Genomic DNA, 15,662 nt, shown 5'->3' on the forward strand with positions numbered 1-15,662 from the left:
TCTCTACACCTCAGAAGCTGAGGTGCCATACCGTAACCTTCAGAAGCTCCACGAAATTAGGACTCTCCAATCGGCCAGATAATAACCCCACAGTCGCAACTAAAAAAAACTCACAGGAATGACACCGCTCTGCTCAGAGTTACAAACGGAAGAGCAGGAGGTCACGTGAGCGGCATCAAAAGAAACTGCGCATTAAAGTAAAAGCGTGTGATTCTAACTCTTAAGTAAAAAACGGAAAGTAGATGTTTAAATAATTCCGTAATAAGGCAAACACACAATCCCCTCAATAGAGATCCTTGTTGCAATAAATTCATATGGCTATAGGGTTAGTAGAGCCATCCCATAAAAGCTAATGGAAGCAAATAGGCAAATAGTGCCTGCATACTGCCCCAAAAGAATCCTCAATAAAGGATTATAATGTCCCATGAAAATGAATGCAGAATTAAAGTAGATAGTGCAAGTATCCAGTACCTAGAAGACAAGTGGCACTTACCTGTATTTTCAGCTGTTGGGCAGAAAGACAGCTCACAAGGTGTGAAAGGACAGATACTCCTATCAGAGACCTGTAGAAAAAGAAAGAACAGAGTAACCAACTTTGGCTTTCTATAACTAGGGTAGCAATTATGTTATAAAACAAAGCAATGACCACCTCACCACTTTCTAACTGCTTAAAAGCCACCACTACTCTTACTCAAGGGATTGACCTGGACACAGCTAAACTCCAATCCTTGCTTGCAGGGAAAAGTACCCATAAAAGTAATAAATATCTTCAGACACCAACTTCACATCCTCCATTGACAGAGGCAAAGAGAATGACTAGGGGTTATGGGTAAGGGAAGTGACACTTAACAGCTCTGCTGGGGTGCTCTTTGCCTCCTCCTGCTGGCCAAGAGTGAATATCCCACTAGTAAATGGAATGATGTTGTGGACTCTTCATGTCTTAGGAAAGAAAATCATATTTATTTTTTTTGTCTTTAAATATTTTTATTGAGGTATATATAAACATATACAGAACATACAAAATTACCGGAACTGAAAAATTACAGACGTTGTAGTAAAGATCACATTGATAAATAGTGTACAGTCTTAATTACATATAAATTTAGAGATTAAGTAGGCAAAGGAAACTGTAGCCTCATTTAAAAAAAAAAAAAAAAAAGAATAATATAATCATCCTATGGAAATAATAGGTCACTCTTTGTAATAATCTGATACAAAGTGTAGTGTGTATCACACATGCAACTTTTTAGAAAAGGGTTTTCCCAAGCTACATATATGAATTATTATAAGCCAATCACAGTTTATACTGAATACTGGGAAGAGCAATAACAGCAAGAAACAGTAAGGCTTTAAGGAAGTTACGGTGCAAGTAAATGACAGTACCTTGAGTCCTAGGTTAGTTCACGTAGCTTGAGTCAGGGAGAAGTTAGGAGGTATTTTATATGCTTAAGCAAGCATCGGATCAGGAGAGAGGAGTTCCGGCGTTGAACAGACAGAGCTGCAGGGAGAAAGACAAGCTTACCACACAGCGGCCGTAGCTGATGACGTATCCAGCGGTTTTGGAGGAAACTGGATCGGTTCCAAACAGTAAGTACAGGTTACCCAGGTAGTATAGCAGAGTGGATGCTGTAATCTCCTGCTTGGTAGCAGAATGGTATGTCAGGAAGCCGATAGCTGTAGTGGAGGCAAGGGAAGATTCACTTAATAAGTGTAAACCACTTTCAGGCTGACTGTGCTGAAGATCCTTTAGAGACTTCAATTAACCAGCAATGAACTGCTGGGAGGAAGTTCCTTATAAAGGGAGGAGGTAATGATCCTTAAAGGTACAGCTACATAGACTCAGAGTGAGGAATCCTTACATAGGCCCCCCACCAAAGAAACCACAGCGAGGTTTCACGGACGTGGCCTATCCGGGTTTCTCCGATGGAAGAGGGAGACGAGACGGGGAGCAGAGAGGTTGGAGGCCGGCTCCCAGGAATCCTCCTCATGCCCATAACCCAACCAATGGACCAGGTAGTAAAGTTGACCACGGAGAAGACGGGAATCAAGGATGCTATGGAACTGGTATTCCTCCTGAGGGTCCGAACCCAACCCTTCAGGCTGCAGAATGAAAGTGGGAACAACAGAGGTACAGGGTTTCACCAAGGAAACATGGAAGGTGGGATGCACCCGCAAAGTGGGTGGAAGATCCAAAGTAACAGTAACCGGATTATGTATAGAGGTGATAACGAAAGGACCAATGTAAGTCTTACCCAACTTCCTACAGGAATAGTGTAATTTCAAGTTCTTAGTGGAGAGCCAGACCCGCTGTCCAACCGCATACTGCGGACTGTCCCTATGGCGTAGGTTATAGTATCTACTCTGGGAGGCCTGAGCTTCAAGAATATGAGCCCGTGCAGAAGAGAAAATGCGTGAAATGTCATTTACCGTATCATTCACCTGAGGACATGGAGAATCGATCTTAGGTAAGAGATTGTAACGGGGATGGAGTCCATAGTTGATGTAAAAAGGGCTGAAACCAGTGGAAGAGCTTACATGGTTGTTATGCACGAACTCTGCCAATGGTAAATAAGTTGCCCAGGCATTCTGTTCCTGAGAGCAGTAACATCTCAGATACTGTTCTACAGCTTGATTCATTTGCTCAGTCTGCCCGTTTGACTGTGGGTGGAAAGAAGTCGTGAGGCATTGTTCAATATGTAAGGCCTTACAAAGGTGTCTCCAGAACCTGGATGTGAACTGTGTTCCGCGGTCACTAACCACAGATTTTGGTATGCTATGTAAGCGAATCACCTCTCTAATGAAGAGTTCAGCAGTGTGCTTGGACGTAGGAAGAGCAGAAGTAGGGATGAAGTGGACTATTTTAGAAAACAGGTCGGTGACAACAAAGATAGTAGTAAACCCATTGGATCTGGGTAACTCAATAATGAAGTCCATAGAGACCTTATCCCAGGGCCTCAAAGGGGCTTGAAGTGGTTGCAGAAATCCAATTGGACGTTGTTTCGAATGCTTTGAGGTGGCACAGATAGTACAATTAGATAAAAAGGATTGAACCGATTTTCTGATTCCAGGCCACCAATAAGAACGATGAATGAGTTCAGTGGTCTTAGTTACACCCATGTGTCCAGCTAAAGGTGAGTCATGGACACTTTTCAACACCAGTGGACAAAAGGAAGCTGGTATATACAATTTTTTTCCGTTGTATAACAAACCATCTGAATGCATAGTAAGACCATCTTTAGGTCTGTTGTCGTCAGAATTCTGAGCATGTTTCATCTGTGGTAAGAAATCTCCTATGAAACCTAGGATACAATCTCGAGGAATTATAGTGGATGGGGTATTGTCAGGTATGGATATGGTATGTTGTCTAGACAGGACATTGGCCTTCCCGTTCTTATCTCCAGGCCTATAAGTTATAACGTAGTTAAATCTTGAAAAATAAAGACTCCATCGTAATTGCCTGGAGGAGAGAGTTTTATTGGATTGCAGATATTGCAGGTTCTTATGGTCAGTGAATATTATAATGGGGTGGACAGCACCCTCCAATAGATGTCTCCAGTGATCAAATGAGCTTTTGATCGCCAGTAATTCCTTTTAACCGATGGGATAGTTAATTTCGGCAGGCTGCAATATCCTGGAAAAATAGGCAACTGGATGCAGCGGATCCTTGAATGATGGTCTTTGGGAGAGGATTGTGCCGATTGCGTATTCGGAAGCGTCAACCTCCAAGACGAACTGATGATTCATATCTGGAAATCTTAAGATGGGTGCTGTAGAAAATCTTTCCTTAAGCATATCAAATGCTTCTTGAGCTTTAGGAGTCCAACGGAATATGTTATGTATCGTTGTGAGTTCTGTGAGAGGTTTAGCAATTGTAGCAAACCCAGGGATAAACTTCCTATAGAAGTTAGAGAATCCTAGGAAGCGTTGGGTTTCTTTTCTGGTGCTAGGGATTGGTCAATCAAGCACAGCTTGTACCTTTTTGTTATCCATAGAAATACCTTGTACAGTGATATGATGTCTTGAGTTTCAAAAATACATTTTTCAAGTTTAGCGTATAAACTATTTTTCCTTAGTCTGGTTAGTACTTCTTTGACGTGAATTCTATGTTGGTCAAGAGTTTGCGAATAAATTAGAATGTCATCTAAATAGACGACAATATATACATCCAATATGTCTCTGAAAAGGTTGTTAATGAAGCACTGAAATGTTGCTGGGGCATTACAAAGCCCGAATGGCATTACAGTATACTCATAGAGACCATATCTGGTCCTAAATGCTGTAAGCCATTCGTCTCCAGCTCTCATTCTGATAAGATTATAGGCGCCCCCTAAGATCCAATTTGGTGAATATTGAGGCGCCACACAATCTTTCTATCAGTTCGGGGATTAATGGAAGAGGGTACCTGTTTTTCTTGTGCGTTTATTTAGTTCTCTATAGTCTATTATAGGTCTGAGAGAACCGTCTTTGTTGGTAACGAAGAACATGCCCGCACCGGCAGGTGAGGTGCTGGGTCTTATAAACCCCTTTTTAAGGTTCTCATCGATATATGTTTTAAAATGCTCTAATTCAGGCTTAGACAGGGGATAAAGATGCCCGAATGGAATAGAGACACCTGGAAACAGATCGATGGGGCAGTCGTATGCCCTGTGCTTCTTTTTTGTCAAACACGTCAGCGAATTCACAGTACTGAGGGAGTATCTTACTCTCTGAATCAGTCAGAGATAAACAAATAGGATTACTAGTTGTAATCTTGATGTTCTGGTTTTCTGGGAATGTAATGGTAAGACAAGACCAATTAATATGTGGCTTATGCAGACTTAACCATGTAATTCCAAGAATGACTTCGAACATAGGGGAGGAGATAACATCTAAACTTATCTGTTCAGTGTGATTTTGTTCTGTGTGTAACTGAAGGGGAATGGTTTGATGAGTGAGTGGACCACTGGGTAAAAGATTACCATCAATAACCTTCACAGAGACTGGGATGTGCTTAGTGATCAAAGGAATTTTATTTATTTTCACAAAATTTGTGTCAATGAAATTACCACAGGACCCTGTGTCAATTATGGCTGTAGTCCGGATCTTGTAGTGTCCCCACTGTAAAGAGATGGGCAGTGTTAAATACATAGTGGCAGCAGTTTTGGAGAAAAAGTTAGTTAGAGGAAGATCACTCTTACCTAATTTCTGTTTTGCCAGTAGGGGGCAGTCTTTTACCTCGTGCTTAGGGGAAGCACAATATAAACATAGGTTCAGAGTTTTTCTTCTAGATTTTTCTTGTGTGGATAAGGGGCCCTTAATAAAGCCTATTTCCATAGGTTGTGGGAAATCTTTTCCTGAAGAAGGAGAAGGTAGTGAAGAAGCTCTTTTTGTGAACCCAGATTTTTTAGATCGTCTCTCCCTCAGACGCCGGTCAATGGATATGGACACAGTATACAGCTCCTCCAAGGTGTCTGGTATTCCAATCCGTGAAAGTTCATCTTTAAGCTCCTCACTTAATCCCAGGCGAAATTGATTTCTGAGTGAAATCTCATTCCACAAAGAATCAGTGGCATAAATCTTAAACTGAGTTATGTAAGTTTCGACAGCATTTTTTATTTTGTTTCAAGGCTCTAAGGTTATTCTCTGCTGAGATCTGCTTGTAAGGATCATCGTAGAGTGTGGACATTTCTGAAAAGAAAGCGTCCAAAGAACCTAGGATAGAATCCTGTTTTTCAAAAAATGTGTCTGCCCATGCCCTGGGCTCTCCCCTTAAATAAGATATAACAGTTAGAACTCTCGTTCTCTCAGAAGCATATGTTTTAGGTCTTAGCTCAAACAATAACATACAGGAATTTCTGAACTCTCTGAACTGAGAGCGGTTGCCAGAAAATTTCTCTGGTGTGGAAACTGCAGGTTCAGGGTGGTGCTCATTCTGAGCTGGTTTAGCAGAAAGTGTTTCCCTAAGACAGGTTTTTAGAGCCTGATTTTCTATCTGCAATTCATGAAATGAGCTGGCAAGCATGTCAACCCTGTCAGATAGATTTTTTAGGTGTTCAGACATAGTACTCACATCCATTTGCATATGTGTGTATTTTAAACAGTACGGTAAGAACCAAACCAAAATAAATTCAATGAAAACTCAGCAAGTCCTGTAACTCTTATGGCTGGTTAATTATGTAATAATCTGATACAAAGTGTAGTGTGTATCACACATGCAACTTTTTAGAAAAGGGTTTTCCCAAGCTACATATATGAATTATTATAAGCCAATCACAGTTTATACTGAATACTGGGAAGAGCAATAACAGCAAGAAACAGTAAGGCTTTAAGGAAGTTACGGTGCAAGTAAATGACAGTACCTTGAGTCCTAGGTTAGTTCACGTAGCTTGAGTCAGGGAGAAGTTAGGAGGTATTTTATATGCTTAAGCAAGCATCGGATCAGGAGAGAGGAGTTCCGGCGTTGAACAGACAGAGCTGCAGGGAGAAAGACAAGCTTACCGCACAGCGGCCATAGCTGATGACGTATCCGGCGGTTTTGGAGGAAACTGGATCGGTTCCAAACAGTAAGTACAGGTTACCCAGGTAGTATAGCAGAGCGGATGCTGTAATCTACTGCTTGGTAGCAGAATGGTATGTCAGGAAGCCAATAGCTGTAGTGGAGGCAAGGGAAGATTCACTTAATAAGTGTAAACCACTTTCAGGCTGACTGTGCTGAAGAACCTTTAGAGACTTCAATTAACCAGCAATGAACTGCTGGGAGGAAGTTCCTTATAAAGGGAGGAGGTAATGATCCTTAAAGGTACAGCTACATAGACTCAGAGTGAGGAATCCTTACACTCTTGGACCTCAGGAAAATAACAAGATTCGATGGAGGTAAGATAATCTATAGCCACTCTTGGGCTTGAAAGAGCATAACACAGTAAATGTACATATCAACAACCAAATGTATAAGAAGTTTCCATAATAATAAATAAAATAAATTTCTGGTTTAGTATGGCGTCCCTGATAAACACTAGATTCCACCCAACTAGTTCTAGGAGTCGTGATACTCAGTAATTACATATTCATATTATGGTGCATAACATTAAAAGGGCTGCAATATAATATTGGGCAGGAGGTAGGATATTTTTAACCCAAAACCCAGGCCAGTATATGACTAAATGGCCAGCTATTTCCACCCAGTAGTTTCTAATGAAGTGAAGTATCACCCCGTCTCGGCCGCAGACAGAGCGAGAGCAACACTTTGTATAAAGGCACTGGTGAAAAGACCCTTTGAAAAGATCATGGTATTCATATAAGATGGCGTATGTGCCCATACACCAAGAAGTAAAAAAAAAACATAATTTATGCTTACCTGATAAATTTATTTCTCTTGTAGTGTAGTCAGTCCACGGGTCATCCATTACTTATGGGATTATATCTCTTCCCCAACAGGAAGTTGCAAGAGGATCACCCAAGCAGAGCTGCTATATAGCTCCTCCCCTCACATGTCATATCCAGTCATTCGACCGAAACAAGACGAGAAAGGAGAAACCATAGGGTGCAGTGGTGACTGGAGTTTAATTAAAATTTAGATCTGCCGTAAAAGACAGGGCGGGCCGTTACTTATGGGATACCAATACCAAAGCTAAAGTACACGGATGAAGGGAGGGACAAGGCAGGAACTTTAAACGGAGGGAACCACTGCCTGAAGTACCTTTCTCCCAAAAATAGCCTCAGAAGAAGCAAAAGTGTCAAATTTGTAAAATTTTTAAAAAGTGTGAAGACCAAGTCGCAGCCTTGCAAATCTGTTCAACAGAAGCCTCATTTTTAAAGGCCCAGGTGGAAGCCACAGCTCTAGTAGAATGAGCTGTAATTCTTTCAGGAGGCTGCTGTCCAGCAGTCTCATAGGCTAAACGTATTATGCTACGAAGCCAAAAGGAGAGAGAGGTAGCCGAAGCCTTTTGACCTCTCCTCTGTCCAGAGTAAACGACAAACAGGGAAGAAGTTTGACGAAAATATTTAGTTGCCTGCAAATAGAACTTCAGGGCACGGACTACGTCCAGATTATGCAAAAGTCGTTCCTTCTTTGAAGAAGGGTTAGGACACAATGATGGAACAACAATCTCTTGAATGATATTCCTGTTAGAAACTACCTTAGGTAAGAACCCAGGTTTAGTACGCAGAACTACCTTGTCTGAATGAAAAATCAGATAAGGAGAATCACAATGTAAGGCAGATAACTCAGAGACTCTTCGAGCCGAGGAAATAGCCATCAAAAACAGAACTTTCCAAGATAACAGCTTGATATCAATGGAATGAAGGGGTTCAAATGGAACGCCTTGCAGAACGTTAAGAACTAAGTTTAAGCTCCACGGCGGAGCAACAGTCTTAAACACAGGCTTAATCCTAGCCAAAGCCTGACAAAAAGCCTGAACGTCTGGAATTTCTGCCAGACGCTTGTGTAGAAGAATAGACAGAGCAGAAATCTGTCCCTTTAACGAACTAGCAGATAAGCCCTTTTCTAAACCCTCTTGTAGAAAAGACAATATCCTAGGAATCCTAACCTTACTCCATGAGTAACTCTTGGATTCGCACCAATATAAATATTTACGCCATATCTTATGGTAAATTCTTCTGGTAACCGGTTTCCTAGCCTGTATTAAGGTATCAATAACCGACTCCGAGAAGCCACGCTTTGATAGAATCAAGCGTTCAATCTCCATGCCGTCAGCCTCAGAGAAAATAGATTTTGATGGTTGAAAGAACCCTGAATTAGAAGGTCCTGCCTCAGAGGCAGAGACCATGGTGGATAGGACGACATGTCCACTAGGTCTGCATACCAGGTCCTGCGTGGCCACGCAGGCGCTATCAGAATCACTGATGCTCTCTCCTGTTTGATCTTGGCAATCAGTCGAGGAAGCATCGGAAATGGTGGAAACACATAAGCCATGTTGAAGACCCAAGGGGCTGTCAGAGCATCTATCAGCACCGCTCCCGGGTCCCTGGACCTGGATCCGTAACAAGGAAGCTTGGCGTTCTGGCGAGACGCCATGAGATCCAGATCTGGTTTGCCCCAACGATGAATCAGTTGAGCGAAGACCTCCGGATGAAGTTCCCACTCCCCCGGATGAAAAGTCTGGCGACTTAGAAAATCCGCCTCCCAGTTCTCCACGCCTGGGATGTAGATCGCTGACAGGTGGCAAGAGTGAGACTCTGCCCAGCGAATTATCTTTGAGACTTCCAACATCACTAGGGAACTCCTGGTTCCCCCTTGATGATTGATGTAAGCCACAGTCGTGATGTTGTCCGACTGAAATCTGATGAACCTCAGAGTTGCTAACTGAGGCCAAGCTAGAAGAGCATTGAATATTGCTCTTAACTCCAGAATATTTATTGGGAGGAGTTTCTCCTCCTGAGTCCATGATCCCTGAGCCTTCAGGGAATTCCAGACTGCGCCCCAACCTAGAAGGCTGGCGTCTGTTGTTACAATCGTCCAATCTGTCCTGTGAAAGGTCATCCCCTTGGACAAGTGGGGCCGAGAAAGCCACCATAGAAGAGAATCTCTGGTCTCTTGATCCAGATTTAGTAGAGGGAACAAATCTGAGTAATCCCCATTCCACTGACTTAGCATGCACAATTGCAGCGGTCTGAGATGCAGGCGCGCAAATGGTACTATGTCCATTGCCGCTACCATTAAGCCGATTACTTCCATGCACTGAGCTACTGACGGGTGTGGAATGGAATGAAGGGCACGGCAAGCATTTAGAAGTTTTGATAACCTGGCCTCCGTCAGGTAAATTTTCATCTCTACAGAATCTATAAGAGTCCCTAGGAAGGGAACCCTTGTGAGTGGTAATAGAGAACTCTTTTCCACGTTCACCTTCCACCCATGCGACCTCAGAAATGCCAGAACTATCTCTGTATGAGACTTGGCAGTTTGAAAACTTGACGCTTGTATCAGAATGTTGTCTAGGTACAGAGCCACCGCTATGCCTCGCGGTCTTAGTACCGCCAGAAGTGAGCCCAGAACCTTTGTAAAGATTCTTGGAGGCGTAGCTAACCCGAAGGGAAGAGCTACAAACTGGTAATGCCTGTCTAGGAAGGCAAATCTTAGGTACCGATAATGATCCTTGTGAATCGGAATGTGAAGGTAGGCATCCTTTAAGTCCACAGTGGTCATGTACTGACCCTCTTGGATCATGGATAGGATGGTTCGAATAGTTTCCATTTTGAATGATGGAACTCTTAGGAATTTGTTTAGGATTTTTAAGTCCAAGATTGGTCTGAAGGTTCCCTCTTTCTTGGGAACCACAAACAGATTTGAATAGAATCCTTGCCCGTGTTCCGTCCGCGGAACTGGGTGGATCACCCCCATTAGTAAGAGGTCTTGTACACAGCGTAGAAACGCCTCTTTCTTTATTTGGTTTGCTGATAACCTTGAAAGATGAAATCTCCCTTGTGGAGGAGAAGCTTTGAAGTCCAGAAGATATCCCTGAGATATGATCTCCAACGCCCAGGGATCCTGGACATCTCTTGCCCAAGCCTGGGCAAAGAGAGAAAGTCTGCCCCCCACTAGATCCGTTTCCGGATAGGGGGCCCTCTCTTCATGCTGTCTAAGGTGTAGCAGCAGGTTTTCTGGCCTGCTTGCCCTTGTTCCAGGACTGGTTAGTTTTCCAGCCCTGTCTGTAACGAGCAACAGCTCCTTCCTGTTTTGGAGCGGAGGAAGTTGATGCTGCTCCTGCCTTGAGGTTACGAAAGGCACGAAAATTAGACTGTTTGGCCTTTGATTTGGCCCTGTCCTGAGGCAGAGCATGGCCCTTACCTCCCGTAATGTCAGCGATAATTTCTTTCAAGCCGGGCCCAAATAAGGTCTGCCCTTTGAAAGGAATATTAAGCAATTTAGATTTAGAAGTCACGTCAGCTGACCAGGATTTAAGCCATAGCGCTCTGCGCGCTTGGATGGCGAATCCGGAGTTCTTAGCCGTAAGTTTGGTTAAATGTACGACGGCATCAGAAACAAATGCGTTAGCTAGCTTAAGTGCTTTAAGCTTGTTCATAATTTCATCCAATGGAGCTGTGCGAATGGCCTCTTCCAGAGACTCAAACCAGAATGCCGCCACAGCAGTGACAGGCGCAATGCATGCAAGGGGCTGTAAGATAAAACCTTGTTGAACAAACATTTTCTTAAGGTAACCTTCTAATTTTTTATCCATTGGATCTGAAAAGGCACAACTATCCTCCACCGGGATAGTGGTACGTTTAGCTAAAGTAGAAACTGCTCCCTCCACCTTAGGGACCGTCTGCCATAAGTCTCGTGTGGTGGCGTCTATAGGAAACATTTTCTTAAATATGGGAGGAGGGGAAAAAGGCACACCGGGTCTATCCCACTCCTTGCTAATAATCTCTGTAAGCCTTTTAGGTATAGGAAAAACGTCAGTACACACCGGTACCGCATAGTATCTATCCAACCTACATCATTTTTCTGGAATTGCAACCGTGTTACAATCATTCAGAGCCGCTAATACCTCCCCTAGCAATATGCGGAGGTTCTCAAGCTTAAATTTAAAATTAGAAATCTCTGAATCCAGTCTCCCTGGATCAGATCCGTCACCCACAGAATGAAGCTCTCCGTCTTCATGTTCTGCAATTTGTGACGCAGTATCTGACATGGCTCTCACATCATCAGCGCGCTCTGTCCTTATCCCAGAGCTATCACGTTTGCCTCTTAATTCTGGCAATTTAGATAATACTTCTGTCATAACAGTAGCCATGTCTTGCAAAGTGATTTGTAAGAGCCTCCCTGATGTACTTGGCGCCACAAAATCACCAACCTCCTGAGCGGGAGGCGAAGGTACTGACACGTGAGGAGAGTTAGTCGGCATAACTTCCCCCTCGTTGTCTGGTGATAATTTCTTTACATGTAAAGACTGACTTTTATTTAAAGTTACATCAATGCATTTAGTACACAACTTTCTATGGGGCTCCACATTGGCCCTCATACATAGTGAACAAACAGATTCCTCTGTGTCAGACATGTTTAAACAGACTAGCAATGAGACTAGCAAGCTTGGAAAATACTTTTCAAATAAATTTACAAGCAATATAAAAGACGCTACTGTGCCTTTAAGAAGCACAAAAAGCTGTCACAGTTGAAATAACAATGAACCAAATTAGTTATAGCAACCAAACTTTCACAGTAAATGTATTAAGTTAGCAAAGGATTGCACCCACCAGCAAATGGATGATTAACCCCTTAATACCCAAAAACGGATAGAAATTTAATAATTAACTTTTTTATCACAGTCAAACACACTGTCACAGGTCTGCTGTGACTGATTACCTCCCTCAAAATGAATTTTGAAGACCCCTGAGCTCTCTAGAGACGTCCTGGATCATGGAGGATGAAGTAGGAAGATTGTGACTGAATTTTTACTGCGCAAAAAAGCGCTAAAATAGGCCCCTCCCACTCATATTACAACAGTGGGGAAGCTCAGTTAACTGTTTCTATGCAGAAACAAAAATTAGCCATGTGGTAAAAATCATGCCCCAATAAGTTTTATCACCAAGTACCTCACAAAAAACGATTAACATGCCAGTAAACGTTTTGAACATACATTTTAAAAGTTATGAAGTGTTATTAATAAGCCTGCTACCAGTCGCTTTTACTGCAGTTAAGGCTCATACATTACTTCAGTATTAACAGTATTTTCTGAGTCAAATTCCATTCCCTAGAAAAATACTTCAGTGTACACACACTCATCAGCCTAATACCAGTCGCTACCACTGCATTTAAGGCTGAACTTACATTACATTGGTATCAGCAGTAATTTCTCAGTCAATTCCATTGCTTAGAAAAATAATTTACTGCACATACCTCGTTTGCAGGGGGGGCCTGCATGCTATTCCCCTTTTCTGAAGTTACCTCACTCCTCAGATTGTGCGAGAACAGCCAGTGGATCTTAGTTACGTCTGCTAAGATCATAGAAAACGCAGGCAGATTCTTCTTCTAATGCTGCCTGAGAAACAAACAGCACACTCCGGTGCCATTTAAAATAACAAACTTTTGATTGAAGAAATAAACTAAGTTTAAAAACACCACAGACCTCTCACAACGACCTATCTTTAGTTAGGTTGCAAGAGAATGGCATGTGAGGGGAGGAGCTATATAGCAGCTCTGCTTGGGTGATCCTCTTGCAACTTCCTGTTGGGGAAGAGATATAATCCCATAAGTAATGGATGACCCGTGGACTGACTACACTTAACAAGAGAAAAATAATTGTATGGTGCCTAGGGTTGCATTTAACCAGGAAAACGTATATCTTATATAGTTGTGAACCCAGATAAAGTGTATTGAGATATATAGGGAAATTATCTAAATTAAGTTAAAAGGGAATGAGTGGACAGACCAACTGATTTAAATTGGTGAGAAGCAGTAGAGGTGCCCCACACATATATTTATAGAAGAGAACTGACTATAGTACCCATATTACATTATATAATCACTGTTGCCCTCCAGACCTATAAAATGGAGCATGACTGCTCTCCATAGAGTTCACAATAAGAAGAAAAACACTGAGGCACATAAGGGAGAATTTTGCATAGCATCACAACAACAAATAAACAATAACTATCATTCTGACCCCTTTTCTTACTTTAGAAAATCATATTTTATTTCAAAAAAACAATAGTGTAATTCTAAAAAAAAAAGAATTTAATAAATAATTAATAAACTTTTCACCTCTGTGATTACCTTGTATCTAAGCCTCTGCAGACTGCCCCCTTATCGCAGTTCTTTTGACAGACTTGCATTTTAGTCAATCAGTGCCCTCTCATAAGTAACTCCACGGGCATGAACACGATGTTATCTATATGACACACATGAACTAACGCCCTCTAGCTGTAAAAAAGCTATCAAATGCATTCAGAGGTGGCCTTCAATAGCTTAGAAATTAGCATATGAGCCTACCAATGTTTAGCTTTCAACAAAGAATACCAAGAGTACAAAGCAAATTTGATGATGAAAGTAAATTGGAAAGTTGTTTAAAATTACATGCCTTAGCTGAACAATGAAAATTTAATTTTGACAAGACTGTCCCTTGAAAGATTTGAATTCTAAAAAAAAATTGTATTTCCAAAAAAAAAAATTGTATTTGAACGTTTAGATTTGTATTCGTATGTCTCAATTTATGTACAATGATAAAGCATTACACACTTTTCCTTTTTGACAGCAATCTTATTCCATACAATACTTATTCTTTATTACTTATTGTTACATACCATACAAGCATCTTACAATGTGTTCCACACCTATAAGCTTGTAAGAGGTACCTAAAACTTTTAAATAATTATTGTTTGTTAGCAGATGGAAATGGCCACCAAGCTCTGCCCACAGCTTTCTTCTTCTCCAGTTAGCTGTTTTCTTGAATTACAGTTAAGCAGTACACAATTAATATTTTTCAATTAGCAATTTCAAATTGCACATGCACAAATAAGCATGTGTGAGTAGGAAAACATATTTAAGAGTTGATTCTAATTGGTGAAACCTAACATACCAAAAACATAATTTATGCTTACCTGATAAATTCCTTTCTCCTGTAGTGTAGTCAGTCCACGGGTCATCATTACTTCTGGGATATTAACTCCTCCGTAACAGGAAGTGCAAGAGGATCACCCAAGCAGAGCTGCTATATAGCTCCTCCCCTCTATGTCACACCCAGTCATTCGACCGAGAACCAAACGAGAAAGGAGAAACTATAGGGTGCAGTGGTGACTGGAGTATAATTTAAAAATTTAGACCTGCCATAAAAAACAGGGCGGGCCGTGGACTGACTACACTACAGAAGAAAGGAATTTATCAGGTAAGCATAAATTATGTTTTCTCCTGTTAAGTGTAGTCAGTCCACGGGTCATCATTACTTCTGGGATACCAATACCAAAGCTAAAGTACACGGATGACGGGAGGGACAGGCAGGATCTTTATACGGAAGGGACCACTGCCTGAAGAACCTTTCTCCCAAAAAACAGCCTCCGAAGAAGCAAAAGTGTCAAATTTGTAAAATTTGGAAAAAGTATGAAGAGAAGACCAAGTTGCAGCCTTGCAAATCTGTTCAACAGAGGCCTCATTCTTAAAGGCCCAAGTGGAAGCCACAGCTCTAGTGGAATGAGCTGAAATTCTTTCAGGAGGCTGCTGTCCAGCAGACTCATAGGCTAAACGTATTATGCTACGAAGCCAAAAAGAGAGAGAGGTAGCAGAAGCTTTTTGACCTCTCCTCTGTCCTGAATAAACGACAAACAGGGAAGAAGTTTGGCGAAAATCTTTAGTTGCCTGCAAATAAAATTTCAGGGCACGGACTACATCTAGATTGTGCAGAAGTCGTTCCTTCTTTGAAGAAGGATTAGGACACAATGATGGCACAACAATCTCTTGATTGATATTCTTGTTAGTGACAACCTTAGGCAAAAACCCAGGTTTAGTACGCAGAACTACCTTATCTGAATGAAAAATCAGATACAGAGAATCACAATGTAAGGCTGATAACTCAGAGACTCTACGAGCCGAGGAAATAGCCATTAAAAACAGAACTTTCCAAGATAACAGCTTGATATCAATGGAATGAAGGGGTTCAAACGGAACACCCTGTAAAACGTTAAGAACTAAATTTAAGCTCCATGGTGGAGCAACAGTTTTAAACACAGGCTTA

This window comes from Bombina bombina, chromosome 3, assembly GCF_027579735.1.
Source record: "Bombina bombina isolate aBomBom1 chromosome 3, aBomBom1.pri, whole genome shotgun sequence".
In the NCBI taxonomy this organism is placed as follows: Eukaryota; Metazoa; Chordata; class Amphibia; order Anura; family Bombinatoridae; genus Bombina; species Bombina bombina.